Consider the following 15710-nt stretch of genomic DNA (forward strand, 5'->3'; position numbering starts at 1 on the left):
TTTGTGAGCTTGCTCAAAGTATCGCTAATTTAACATGAAACTGTCATGCGATCAACTATATATCAATGCGTAAATTACAAGAAATTTAGAGATTACGTAATATAATTTGTATTGTTTATAGGCAGATGACGACCTATTACAGACTCTAGTCTCGTAAGTTTTGCCCCACGTTTTAATCTAAGTTAAAGGAAATCTTTTATGAAAATATATATATTTACATACATGTACATGTATTATGAAAAAAGTACTTGGGTTTACAAGATAGTGCAGATGCCCATTGGTTTAATCACAAAATGCAATTTTTAAATTTCTATTTAGATTTACTTCTATAAATTCAATTGCAAACCTCTAGGCTCTTCAGTGGATTAAAAATTGTAACAGTATTAAATATAATAACCACATTTTAATGTGCATGGTCACAGCTCGGCTGGGTAAAGAACAAATAACAATTTTTTAGGCAAAATTCTTTTTGCCTGTGTGTGTATGTGCAATGAAGTCCTCATTTGTCCGCGTGTGTATCAAATTGGCCTTATTTGACTGTGAGTATATTAAAGTCCCCATTTGACAATTTGTGTATCAATTTGAGTTCCACCCATGACTCCATGAGTGATCATAAAGTTACGCATGTTTATGTCAAACGAATTAAATCGACGCTGTCGATCAAACCGGTACTTAAAATGCATGTACATGTTGTACATGTACTTTTCCAGCACACAATAGAAAAACTATTCCGGAAAAATAAGTAAACTATAGGACCAAAAAATAAGCCATGGTTTGATTCAGCTTTGCGTAATGAAATTACATTTACAATAAGAAAAATCTTCTAAACGTCAACACCCCCCCCCCCCCCCGTAATTTGCAAAAGAAATTAAAGATTTTCTACACATTGAGGTTTTTAAATTCTTACTTCCATGCAGTGTAATAACGTGTTTAATGTTTAATGTTTCAAGTTTTCGTAAATATGGTTAATGAAAACAGTAACATTAATTATTCACATCCATGGAATAAATTGAAACAGCCGTGCGTTCATTTGTTTTTTATTTAAAAAGTGCAAAATCTTGTGTGCGTGTCTCTATTAGGTGCCTTGTTTACGAATTTCAACCCGTTTTGCCCTCATGAATAACATTCACGTGCACGTGATTCAACTCTATTCACATTCACGCTTTTAGCATACCTATTCCACATCGTGATCGAAAATCAAATCACGTCATGTCTCGTCAAAATCCTTTTTGTGGGTGCAGTTTGATGCATTGGACAAGGAGGACCCTATCAAATATTGGTACTGCCAGTTCAAGTCTGGAGCACGCTTAGTGAGCAGCTGTGCGCATGTTGCATAAGTACGCATGCTGCATCAGTACTGTGGTACACAGAAATTCAGAGACATGCAATTTACTTCAGAGTCAAATTATGCCCGTTAGTTTTCTGGACTGTACCTACACTGATTTTTTTAGAAGTGATAATACTGATATTCAATTACAATTTTTTAAAACGATTTATTCCCTATACAAAGAGCGTAGTTCAATTTAGCCGCATATTTGTCGGAACACTCAGATTTTTCAAAATTATATGCTTAATAAAATAAATTCTAGAAATTCACGGAAATATAATAAGATCTAATTATCTCTTAAGAAAAAAGGGTTCTGTAAATTATGGAAAATATTGTATCCATTGTCAGGCGTTCTGTTTACATATTCGATTTGCATTTTAAGCGTACATTTTAATCCAACGAATTATTTGCCGTTAAATAATTTCAAAGACATCTCGTAAGTCAAGCAGTAAAAACAAAATCTAAATTTCTATTATACTCTGTCGGTCTCAAGCTTAGAAAAGGTGAGGTCGGTTTTAGATTGCTTTCTTTGGTATCACTTAAAGAAGTGATACATGTATACACCTCGAACACACGCTAATATACTCATGCATACTATTCGCACGCTTGAATGACGCCCCGACTTTTTTTTCAAATAATACAATGACCTACATAACCGTAACGGCTAAGTTTGCACTGAAGTATACAATTTTTGTGATCGGCTTCGGTCAATCACAGTGCATCCGGCAAACTTAACTATCTGCGCATACATAACGTCTCGCGCTACTTTATTAACTATGCTATGTCAGCTTCGTATTAATCCTTATTCGATACTTTTATAACTAAGGAACATTATTTTGATGCATTTATCTTGACATTTAAACATTTATCAATTTACACAAAACATTTATCAAGTTATACACAATGATTCAGAATTTCACTAAATGTTTATATTTCTTTCCATGCGTAAGCCGAAGCACGACCTTGCTATTTCGGACCCCCCCCCCCCCCCAAAAAAAATATAAAAAGTATTGGCGTTTAAAAAAGGGAAAAGATCGCAGTGTTTAGAGGATTCATTCTTTGCAAAGAAATTCGTGTATGAAAAAACATTGTAAGAAAACTATGATTTTTGTTATGTTATTATACAGCATAACTTTTAAGCCGCATTATGTTCTTTTATAATTCTTTTATAAGACACTAAGTTCAAAATAAGAATAAGATTAAAAAAAAAAATAACATGAATCCAAAGGAAGGAGGATCGCTCTTCTGCCTTCGACTTTCACTCTTTCTTGTATAGTCGAGCTTAATTTGCGGTCGCATCTTTGCAATATCGCAAATTCATACCCGCATGAATCACCAAAGTAAGCATTTTATTGTTTAAGTTAAGGTGGTATGGGGCACCTGGCGATATTAATGTGAATAAAAGTACATTATAATCAAAATGCTTTCATCGGTTTAGAATTTTTAAATTGTACAATATTTGCCAATACGTTAATTTTTTTGGAAAGGTAAAAATTGTAAAAGCCTCGAAGGATACGAACTCATGACGTACAGATTCGCAACCGACGCTTTAATTGATTGCGCTAAGCTGTTAGGTACATACTTGTGAAAGAAAAATTATATAGAATTAAATTGAATTTTTTGTTTATTTCGATAGGAAGCACGTCGCAATATGGAGGTGTTCCATACCACCTTAAAAGAAAGATGTAAATATAACCACGCGGGTTATGTATTTTTTCTCCAATGTCGCTTCCTTCATTCCCGCGTAAATCATCAAAGACAGCATTATATTGTTTAAGTGAAAATAGTAAATAAATGTTTTCACTATTAATGCACAGCGACACAATCTATTTTGACAGCTGCGACGATTATAATAGCCGCCCCATGACCATAAACTTAATCACTGGTGAAATCCGTGCATCATTCACTGATTGGTTGCAGTTATCAAAGTTGTGCGAAAAGTACCGATGATATTGAAGTGATAATAATCAGCTGCAGGCATATAGCGGGGGGGGGGGGGGGGGCAACAGAGATTTTTTAAGAAATATATAAATTTGAATTTGGAGGCATCTGCCCCCCCCCCCCCCCAACACACACATACTTTGTAAAAAATGGTATGCATTTGGAAATGAACAAAATAAGCACTATAATGCAAGTTTGAGTAACTTTCAGACCCGATTGGCGAATTAGCTTTTTTTTGCTTGTGAATTGTTAAGTCTGCTCCCCCCCCCCCACACAATTTCAAAAAAACAATGCTACGTGCCTGAGCTGTGTGTATATTTTTTACCGTAATTTAATGTGTTTTTCAGTTATGTACTCACGAAGCGATTGGTAGTGGACTTTGGTTACTAAATTTGAGACAAACTGATTCTCAGTTGGCAGTGTGTGTACGTATATTAAAGTCCTCATTTGACGGTATATGTATCAATTTGACCTCATTTGAGAGTGCATATATATATATATATATATATATATATATATATATATATATATATATATATATATATATATATATAAGAGTTTTCATTTTGACGATGCATTCTCTAAAAAATTTACGTTCGATTTCCGTGCGTTCAGTCGAGCGTCGCTAACCGTGCGCTCTCCGTTCACAAAGCGCTCGCGCTTACCGTTCATAAGGCGTTCACCATTCGCTCACCGTGCGTTCAACTTGTGTTCTCAAATCGTTCACTCAAAGTTCATTAGTCATTGTCATTCGGAACTCCAAGTGAAAAGATCGTTCTCAGAAAAAAAAAGAAGATATGAAAACAGTTGTATGCACGCGATGAAATCAAATTGAATTAATTCAGCGAGATCATCAGAAGCTGGAGTAACTATTGTAAAAACTAAAAACTTAAACCTACTACGAATTGTGCCGATGTCATATAACATCAAAGCCTGCCTTCAAAATACGCTAAATGCACATGTATCCGGGAATTCGTTACACGATTGACGAGGTACATTGTTTTGTTTTTATCTTCATAATGCTTTATTTACATTATCATCTGCAATACAAATGAATGTAAAATGAATCAAGTTTTCCAGTATGCCCAAGATCCCAGCGTGTTGTTAATTTTTAATAAATATGACGCAATAAAGAACACGTAAAATAAAAAGCCGTGAAAAAGATACAATATTTTTATAATTTATATTAAAGAATGATATATGTTTAAGTATATTTTCATATACAATAATATGCAATGCAGTTTTAAGATATTTTTAATAGCTCGCAAACATATATCGGTAAATAAAATGGGTTTTTTTCCGTGATCTTGTCTGTATTTACTTCTTTGATATAATTCAAGGCCCGATTTAAAAAATAATTCTCATAAAGAATTTAAAGTACAATACATGTATTAAATTTATATTTTCTAATATTTAATGTATAGTCTAAAAATGTGCTTCTTTTTAAAAATTGTTCCCTCCCACGACAGGAGAGATATAAAGAAAGAGAGAAAGGTGTACATGGAATTTAACATAAACGAACATGTATATCAATTACACTATCTCATCACAATTCATAAAATTTCAGTTTACATAAAATTAATCGTTTAATGATAATGCTTAAATTCAATCAATTAGTTACAGGCGAGTCCACGTACTCCAGTCAATCAAAATCAGTTGTTCATTCCACAACAAATTACCACGTGCTGTTTGAAGTACGAGAGAAACTAAAAAAATACGTAGAAAATGTCGCTGTCTGCAATTTATCCTGCAACATACATATATAATCAGAAGTCAATTCTCTCATGTATGTTACTTTGGTATTATCTACTGTGCATATTTCTAAATTTTTCAAAATTTGTATTTTGAACGTAAACTTTCATATAAGCAATGTTTAAATTGACCTTCAAAGGTTTTTGCATGAAAAATGGCCTTAAAAACGCAGTTTGAAAACAAAGTGCGTTGATTTCGTCCCAAATATAACGCACTTTGAAAAAAATTTTCATTGTGCTTAATTTTTTCAAAGTGCGTTGCCACAAACCAACGAACCGGAAGGAGGGGGTACACTAAGTTACATCTAAAGATGTTACTAATGCAACAACTCGTGCCGAGCAAAACTGTTGAATTTGTCTTTAAAGAACATTACTTGGAAATAATACTTGAGGAAGATGCTGCATAGAAGATGCAGCTATTTCTTTATAAGACAATACCATATACCCTGATCAGGGTTTTCAGCTGTGGGGCTACATTTCAATAACGACACTTTATTTCTTAAGTTTCATTTCATAATATGTATAATTTACTCCAATGGCTCTTATTATCCAAAGAAATGAGTTGTAAGTAAACGCATTTGAAGTAATTGCATTGTTAAAAGTGAGCTGAGAAATACAAGATGATTTTTTTAATGATAGGAACTAACATTGCGTCCACATATCATGTTGCTCAAACAACGACTGTGACATAGTTTATTCTATCTTTACATGTTACGTGTATTGACTACAGAACCAAAGCGATGCATGAGAAACAAATAACAAGTGGCTTGAAGTCATTGACCGGAACGGAAACTGACATGCTTTTTGTAAAGACTGAGACCAATGCCAGTCCTATATTTCAACGATATATTTACATAGAAGTGTTCTTGTACGTCTTATCAAGGAGGCTGGGTGGTCAGATCTTCCTTTAGTTTTTAGATATGATTTGTTCTGTTGTAAACTATCATTTAGTAAAAAAATCCATAAATTTTAGCTTTAAAATTTTAATATTTTTCTATATCTTTATACATAGCTCTTCTTCCTAGAAAATTAATAAAGTATAAAAATTGCCACTACCATCCAGCCCTCTTAAATTCGATTTATCTATCTTTTCATAATTATAACATATGTACAATCAATTAAAACGCCCGATGTATTCCAAATCAATCGTTCATCTAGCGTTTATTGTACGGTGACCGTCCCTAGCGCTAGAGTCTGTCCTTCGTTCGCGCGCTCCGTATAATCATTGTTCACTAAGCGCTCACCAAATTCCGTTTAGCGTTCAGATACCGCTCACAGTCTGTTCGTTCTCCGTTCGTTAAGCATTTGTTAATTTTAGTCCCCATTCGACGGTGTGTGTATCAATTTGACCTCTGTTGACAGTGTGTATATCAAAGTCCCCATTTGACGGTGTGTGTATCAATATGATCTCGGTTGACAGTGTGTATATCAAAGTCCTCATTTGACGGTGTGTATATCAAAGTCCCCATTTGACGGTGTGTGTATCAATATGACCTCGGTTGACAGTGTGTATATTAAAGTCCCCATTTGACGGTATGAGTATCAATTTGACCTCTGTTGAAAGTGTGTATCAAAGTCCTCATTTGATGTGTATTAGTTTGACTATGTAATTACAGTACTCGTTAGTAGATGATTTACGGCGTATTTGTTACTTTTCTTGCACTGTATTAATCAACTGTCTATATATTATTTTGTTTTTATTACAATGACTGATGAAAGTATTTCTGAGATTTGTTCGAGTTGCTGGCGTTGTCAGCGGACGACTTGTGATACAGGGTTCGATAGTAGAGCGAGGCACAATCTAGCACTAGATGATCATTGAGTTTTTGGAAATTGCTTGTGTTATTTTCATCTAAATGCGCACACGTTTTGCGACCGAGGGGTATCAAAATCAAAGTACTGAAAGTACTGAAAAGCGCTTACCTAGCTTAGTTCTAAGAAAATTTACTGTGTACAAGCGTAGACGGAAATGAGCCTTATTGAAATTTTGGTTTATGTTTAATGAATATCAATTTAAAGTATCGAAGGCCAGATTTCTTTAAATATATGTTACTTTCTTAAGATGATGTGAATTAAAGCTGAACACGACTTGTATATGGATACTTGCCTGAAAAAAGATATGTTAAAATCACGAATTATACCTTTTGAACAGTAATTTATCACAGTTTTTGATATTTTCTTGCAAAGAATCGATTTTATTTTTCTATATTTTAGCTTCTGAATATGCACTATATTTTTTCATCACTGCGTAGCATCCCGTGCTGATGTACGTAAGCCCCGCAAACCAATCGTATCTACTCGGCCATTTCCGTCACCCAGATAACTGGTTCCCTATACCTCTTACCAGTTTAAATGATGTATATTTCTGCTCATAGAGGGCAGTTATTTCTTGCACCGGAAATAGAAGTCTAACGACAATAAAGCGCTGAGCTATGCTCAGCGCTTTAAAAAGGTCATCGTATGAGAGAGCACAGAGTTCGCTGCAGAGATAGACACTAAATAAGTTCGAGATCTCTGACCACCAGGCATTACGGATTGCGTAGGTTACAGAACAGGAACATGTTACATGAGTGAAGAAATCATAAAGTATGGCGCCACATAATTGACATGTATCTAGGTTTTTGTAAGGTTGATCCGAAATTAATTTGCAGATAAATTTACACTGAGAGATTTCGTAGCAATTTGTAGGGAAACGCCAATTTGAAAACTTAGCTGGATCCTTGTCTTGGAATATAGCTAAAAATCGTGAGAATCCGGGATCAGCGGAAATGCGGGATTGTCGGAGAGTTCTGTGACGTTGATTAAATGCTTGATTCACGATTATTTTTCAGGTTTGCTTATTGGGAAATGTTACAGTATCCAACCACTGTTGTAAAAATTCTAGGAGGTTATATTCTGTCAGCAAAATCAGAATGTCGGTATAAATCCAAGTTGATATTTAGATAGGTTTTCTAGCAAGGAGAAAAGGCGGGTTAAGAAAATCCTGTTTGCTAGAATCTCGTAGTTTAGAAGACAAAGTCATCCCAAGAAGATGAGCTTTCTTTTGTCAATTTCAGAACTGATGGGGTACACACCAAAGAGGCTTTCGCAAATATCGGACCTTGTTTGCGCCGTTTTACACACCGAGCGTTGGAATACGTGTAACCGCTGAGTATCTTTCGCTGACAAGTTGTTCCAAAGCTCGCATCCGTAAAGCATAGAGGGTCTTACTACGTCAAGTCGTTAATGTATACTAGATAGAAAAAGGTCGTCAAAACACCCCCTTATCTAACACCTTGTTGCACTGGAAACCATATAGACTGTGTTTGATTTACAAGTGTCCATATTACAGTCATGTAGGATAGACCACAATTGTCCCTTTATACCCATGTTAAAGAGCTTAACTAGGAGCCCATGCCTCCACACAGTATCGAAAGCTTTGGTACTGTCCAGAAAGATGACATACACACGATTTCCTTGTTCCAGGTTATGATAAATAGTTCCATGTAAATTAAAGGAGGCTGTTAAGCAGCCGAGTTTTCCCTGGAATCCCTGTTGTTGCGTACAAGGAAACAGACTGGAGTCAATAATATGTTGTTTTATACTGTTGTTGAGAACACTTTCGAATATTTTGAGGAAACACGATAATAAAGCGACCAGTCTGTAACTATTACATGAAGTTTTTGGTTTGTCTGCTCCTTTGAATAAGGGGACTATAAAGCCCTTCTTCCAAGAAAAAGGGATTCTACTATCACCGTGTGAAATGTTCCCGTTGGACATGACACCTTTTCCCCTGTCACTGGCGTTGAGTGACTTTGATCCGGACACCCTTAATTGACTCACAGTTTATCTTAGTAATCCGTTTATTGAAGTAACGCTCTATAATTACTTTTCTATTATTATCTTTTGTTAAAAATGTTTCGTTATCTATATGTAATTGGTTGCCATTTTCAATTATTCGGCAGTTGGAGAGCGACGGTCAAGGCGCTCGTACCACCGACTCCCGACCTCGCGGAATAGTGTAATAAGTTTGCGGAGTTTTAATAAATCTTGTAAAACGAATACTGATCGACTTATACTTTTTCCCTGGGTCACACTACTTTGGATGACGATTTCGTTAAATAGTTTGACAACGACCTGGGTTGCTAATTCTCCACCGAAGATGATATGTTCGTACGTGATCTTGTTTAGGCCAGGTGCTTTCATTCGTTTGAGGTTCCGGATGATTGGTAGCAGTTCGTCGGTTGTTAATGGTCCGCCTGGAAGTTCTCCTTTCAGTTCAGAGCAGTCTTTTTCGATTTACGAGAATTTAGTTTCAACGCGACACCGAAATGCGTCATCAAACGAATCGTGGTCCGAAAGAGAATATATATTTTCGTAGTATAAAGCTAATGCTTCTGCAACTCCCGAAGGGTCGTTGTAGATATTTCCATTGTCGTCGCGAATTTCCGGATAGGTGCGAGAGTTTCTATTCTTCTGTCGTTTTACTAACTTCCAGAAAAGCCTAATATCACATTCGGCTGCGTGTGTCAAGGTCATGGTATACGGATTTCATATAGTTGTTAAATTCGTTGTCTAGCGCAACTCTAAAGTGTCTCTTTGCGCGCTTGTAGTTCCGGTAGAATTCGAATATCATGCCCCTTGGTCTACCTTCCGCCAGCCAAATCCGGCGCATTTCTCGCTCTTTAGTGTGGAGATGCTTTACATCTTTTGTCCAACCAGGACGGGTATGGGGATTGTAGCCAGAATGCGGAATGTTATGTGTGGCTGACTTTGTAAATGTTGAGACGAGATCGTCTACAAAGTGTTCATGTCGGCCAGTGTGTGTACTTGACGGAACAGTAATTTCTCTAACACGTGGCGCATACTTGTCATGTAGGCTACAATAGCGTCTGCAGAAGCTTTGTGCCAAGCTGGGAATTTTGCGTTCGAGCGGTTCAAAAACTGATGTGTACATGAGAATCTAAATTCAGCAAGCACTGGCAAGTGATCTGATGTAATTGGTATCAGACCCTCTTCGAAAATTCTGTACCTAATAAGATTACTTACAAAAATTTTGCTAAACAAGATATAATCTAGCATTGTACATTTGGGAATAAAAGTATGTTTTTCACCTTGGATGTTAAAATCTACACTAGGCATACAACTACAACATCTTGTGATAAAGGCCGTCAAGGTCTGTGCTTTCGTAGTGTTTGTATGGTTTCTGCTAATACAACTACTATTTAAGTCACCAGCTATTAGTACATCACTATATGTACTATAGTAATTATACAATGATTCTACAGTATTCAGCTTATACATATATTAAGCATCAATATTGTTGTCAGCAGGCATATATACACCAAAAATATACAAATTACCACCTGAGATTTTAACCTCGACACCAATGACACGATTTGATTCATGACAAGGTGTTTCTTTGACTGAATACATAAGATGGGTTTTTTAAAAATAAAAAATGCAACACCTTCCTTACCAATGAAACAAACGTTGTTAGCAGTGCTATCAGTATTGTTATCCACTTTTACAATACTAAAATAGTTTTTGTGTATTGAATCAAAATACATTTTGACATTTTGAATGTCTTTCAACTTGTGTTTTGTTACAATAGCAACATCGCATTGTGTGTCATCTAAGAGATTTGACAGACATATTGTAGACGACATAGCGCCCCTTACATTCCAAGACATAATGCGCAGAGTATGAGAGGATACAATATACAGGCAAAGAAGTAATGCAGGAAACACAAGTGTTACTAAATATCTACCCATAGTTGTAATATAACAATGTCTAAGGAGATTGTTTTATAACAGTTAGTCTCGATAATCGTTTTTTCCGTAACGACTGGCGGACCAATCACGGTCGCGCATTTCACGTCGGTTTTCACTCCGGGAGTTTGACTCGTCATCATCACAATCGCGCGCGTTCCAACGGGCTTCCCAGTCTCGGTTACTGAGCAACTTGCGACACCTTACCCCCGAAGGCCAAAAGTCTCTATTCTGTCTGCCGGGCCAAGTAGAACGTTGATCTTAGCGGTCAGCTGTGATCGGGTAGATCGGGGTTTGAATAGAATCATGTGCCTAACTTTGACACATTTGCTTTCAATGTAGTTAAATATTCCATCCTTTGTTGATTCACTATTAATAACGGAGAGGAAATACCTCGCATTGCGTTTGTAGTTGACCCCTTTAAATACGTCGTTTTTATTGCTAGATTGAACACTATCATTAAGATGAACGGAATGCAGGTTAACATCAGCTGACAGAGCACTGCGAACTTGATGTTGCTGTGGCTGTGTTTGTGTTTTTCGGGTACCGTGTTTTTCAGTCTTGGGTGGATGCTTTAACTGATTTCCGTGATCAGTGCATGGTTTACTTTTACTCGTGGGGATTTTGGGATTTTGCGCATTTCGGCAGTTTTAATACGATTTAATTTATCGTCACCAATGGGCAAATGTGGAGGGTACTCGGTAGATTGCTTTGGTTAAACGAGGTTGGACTTGATGTAGTCCGAGGTGCACTATTTGTGTCTACTCTGAATGGTGAGGATGGAGCGAGGGTTTCCGTTTGTTGACTGGCTAATACGCTTGCATATGATTTCAGTAGAGGCTGGGTGGTCAGATCTTCCTTTAGTTTTTAGATATGATTTGTACTTTTGTAAACTATCATTTAGTAAAAAAAAATCCATATATATTAGCTTTAAAATTTTAATATTTTTCTATATCTTTATATATAGCTCTTCTTCCTAGAAGATTAATAAGGTCTAAAAATGGCCACTACCATCCAGACCTGTTAAATACGATTTATCTATCTTTTCATAATTATAACATATGTACAATCAATTAAAACGCCCGATGTATTCCAAATCAATCGTTCACCTAGCGTTTATCGTACGTTCACCGTCCCAAGCGCTAGAGTCTGTCCTTCGTTCGCGCGCTCCGTATAATCATTGTTCACTAAGCGCTCACCAAATTCCGTTTAGCATTCATATACCGTTCACAGTCTGTTCGTTCTTCATTCGTTCAGCATTCGTTTGTTTTAGTCCCCATTTGACGGTGTGTGTATCAATTTGACCTCTGTTGACAGTGTGTATATCAAAGTCCCCATTTGATGGTGTGTATATCAAGGTCCCCATTTGAAGGTATGTGTATCAATTTGACCTCTATTGACGGTGTGTATATCAAAGTCCCCATTTGACGGTATGTGTATCAATATGACCTCTGTTGACGGTGTGTATATCAAAGTCCCCATTTGACGGTATGTGTATCAATATGACCTCGGTTGACAGTGTGTATCAAAGTCCTCATTTGATGTGTATTAGTTTGACTATGTAATTACAGTACTCATTAGTAGATGATTTACGGCGTATTTGTTACTTTTCTTGCACTGTATTAATCAACTGTCTATATATATTTTTTTTATTACAATGACTGATGAAAGTATTATTTGATATTATTGTAAAACAACGTTGATAGATTGCAGTTTGTGCGTACGAATAAAGTCCTATTTATACGACAAACATGATCCAATGCAATCTTAGTAAATGACATAGGTGTTTACATATCATTATTTAGAAAGAAATGATTTTATCAAGAATAGGTATCAATAGTTCTGTCAAAATATACAGATATATAATGTTTTTAAAATTTGCGTTGATAAGTAAAAAGATTGGAAGGCCAGTAAAATTCTATTGTTTTTACTTTTATTTATCATAGAATATTTAAAACGCGGATATCATGACAGATCAAAATTTTGCATTTTGACAATGATAACCTTTGCGAAAATAGAGGTCAAACCGAGAAAACTTAAGTCATTTCATTGACATACACTAGCTGTATATAAAACCATTGGTTTTATTTGAAAGTGTATTTCACGGAAAGCAACACATTTAATTTTTATTTTGTTTGTTTATTTTGCTCAAAGACAGATACGTTGCTCGCACTTTGTCTCATTTATAAGACATGGCCATTATTAAAAGTACAACTAATAAAAGGCCAAATAACTCCACAGAAAGTATCGTTCCTGTAATGTTCTCAGTTACCACTGTGTATAAGGTGTCCTCAATTGATCTTGTGTATCTTGTGGTCTTTAGTAGGCAGGATGTATCTGAACCGGAAATCCTCACTTGCAGGTGTTTTGTCTTATTATTAAATGCTTGTGAAATCAAAATTTCAAATAGCACATGTCAATAGTAATAGTAAAATAAATACGTAGCAGAAAAACCATTGCAAAATACCAGCTAGAAAAGGGGGTTCCCATTCGCCTGTGTTACGTTAGAGGACCCAACTTGAAGGTTCTTACGCGTATGTGTGTGTGTGTGTGTGTGTGTGTGTGTGTGTGTGTGTGTGTGTGTGTGTGTGTGCGTTCGTAAACACTGGCAACTGAGAGCCGACGTCAAGTTACACAGCAACAACTGAGAACACTAAATTCAAGTGAGGACAAAAATCTGGTCCTCAGTTGAATTTCACCTTAGAAATGCTTAAAATCATGCCATAAACCATATCTGTGAAAATTGGTGCATGGACCAGTTGGAAGTATTTTTCCGTTTTGTGTATGTTGTGTGTGTATAATTATCAGCCCGTCAGCATGGCGGTATACACACCACGAAGGGTAACACGCATGCGCGGGTTAAAACGGAAGTTTACATTCTATCTGGATCATATAAGCGCTTGAAAACATACAGATATCAAGGACGATCAATGTCGCGTAAAAAGATAAAGGTAAGTACTATTTGTTTTGGTTTTTAAAAAATATTTATCGCATAGTGTGTGTTATAAATATGTTAAGGAATTTATTCAACAAACGGAAATTTACATCCATACTTGTTTTTTCGATTAAATTGAATCATACCTTCAGTTACAAATACAGTGCAAGAAGCCGTGTATGATCGATACAAACTGGTATAATGGTAAATTATTTCCAACAGTATAAGTCAGTATTTACTTAAAATCGTTAATATTATACATGTACATAAACCATCACATACAATTTCATACAACTAACTAAAGACGTCACAACAAAAATTGCTCATTATCCTCTATAGGCATTCATATTAACAGCCATTGTCTTTGCAGGATGATCATTGTATTCATTTATTACATACAGACGATGTGCAATTTTCAGAGCAATATTAATTAATGTGTTATCAAACGAAAAGCTAGATATGCACAATAAATGTGCCATACAAATATTAATTGCATGGCGTTAAAGAAAATATCCAATGGCATGTAAACATGAAATCAGCAAGTACTGGGGAAGTGTAGAGGAAAATAAAAGCAATAATTTCATTTTGATTAAGAAGTTGCTAACCTAGCTATTATGACATGAAAACGTGTTATAACCATTATAGTTTGTACATTGTTGATTTTGAAGTAGTTTGTACTATGTAAACACAATATATCAACATCATTTTCCCCCAACACCCCTCCCTTAAATAAATTTTAGATCCGCGCCTGTTTGCATATCATTACATCATACAACTTATATATGAATTAATATGATATCCCAGAAATTTGTCCTTTTTTAAATGAAAATATATCAACGAATCAATTTAAGCTATAAATGCACAATCAATATAACATACCAATTGCAAGGCGTAAAAGATTATTAAATGAAAAGATACCAACGAATTTAATACACACATATAAATATAAAGACTCAACAAAAAAAACACACATTGTAATCGCTGGCAATTGGAAAAAAATGAAGGCATTACAATTAGCGTCAATTATCAAAATTTAATTATGTAATGACTATAAGTATCCATCATTATATTTTTTGTGAAATATATCGTTGTGTATGATTTTAATTTTTGTGATTGATTATTTGTGGTGTATCTTCTCGTCTGAGGCTTTAACTAGGGTTTTAATGCGTACAGTTTTTTAAAACACAATTTAAATAAATCATGACTTACCTTTAATGTTACAGTTTAATTTATATAATATTATAATAATAATTACGTTTAATAATATTGCTGTTTTCATTTTTATCTGTCTAAACATTTGCATAAATATAATAACATGTGCTTTAATAAATTATATTATGCCAGGCGCGGATTCCACTAAAAAAAATAAGGCCGTGAAGGATCGTAGCGGCTACGTGGGGCTACGTACATGTACATGTAGCAGCTACGCTGTTGAACAGAAATCTAGACAAGCCGCTACGTGGATATACCTAGCTTACATTTTTAATGCTAAGCATCAAACTCGAAATTGCTACCTCAGTAACCACTTTGTACCAAACTTGATATTTATCCTATTTAGTTATATTTAGTTCATATGAAAAGTTATTATGAATTTTAACTTGTACTGTACGTTATATTTCCGCTTGAAATTAACAAAATATGTCGGTTTAATAAGTGGTTGGCTGAATTTAAAAACCTAGCGGCTAGCTATAGGCTGGTAGCTTATAGTAATGTTCAATATACCTAGATATCCATATATATCCATATCCATATGTTCATTCGCCCTAAAACACGTTCGCCCTTTGACGCCGTTCGCTCTAATTTCCGTTCGCCCTGAAATGTGTTCGCTCAAGGCCCGTTTGCAATATTAAAAATACAATTTTAAAGCGATTTTTTGTAAATAAAGTTTCAAATAATATAAGATAAAAAACCGCATTCAGTGGATTCAACACATATTATAGTGTCCAGATTGACCTACATGTAGCTGCATGGCCAACTTAGAAGATTAATTATTAATTATAAATAAG

General features: G+C 35.3%; 1 protein-coding gene across 4 annotated transcripts in view; it reads left to right on the forward strand.

The window, feature by feature from the left end:
* Positions 1–15710, forward strand: part of LOC105348472 (immunoglobulin superfamily member 22-like) — a 44795-nt gene that overhangs the window by 15384 nt on the left and 13701 nt on the right. Inside the window, exon 1 of one of the 4 annotated variants that reach the window (XR_010707508.1) lies at positions 13505–13720. The exons of 2 other annotated variants lie outside the window; for them this stretch is intronic. The gene's annotated coding sequence lies outside the window, so the exon portion shown is untranslated. Of the gene's footprint in view, positions 1–13504; positions 13721–15710 lie in introns of those variants that run through there. One more of the 4 variants, XR_010707510.1, reaches the window with a different exon arrangement.

Source organism: Magallana gigas, chromosome 7 (assembly GCF_963853765.1).
Source record: "Magallana gigas chromosome 7, xbMagGiga1.1, whole genome shotgun sequence".
Lineage (NCBI taxonomy): Eukaryota > Metazoa > Mollusca > Bivalvia > Ostreida > Ostreidae > Magallana > Magallana gigas.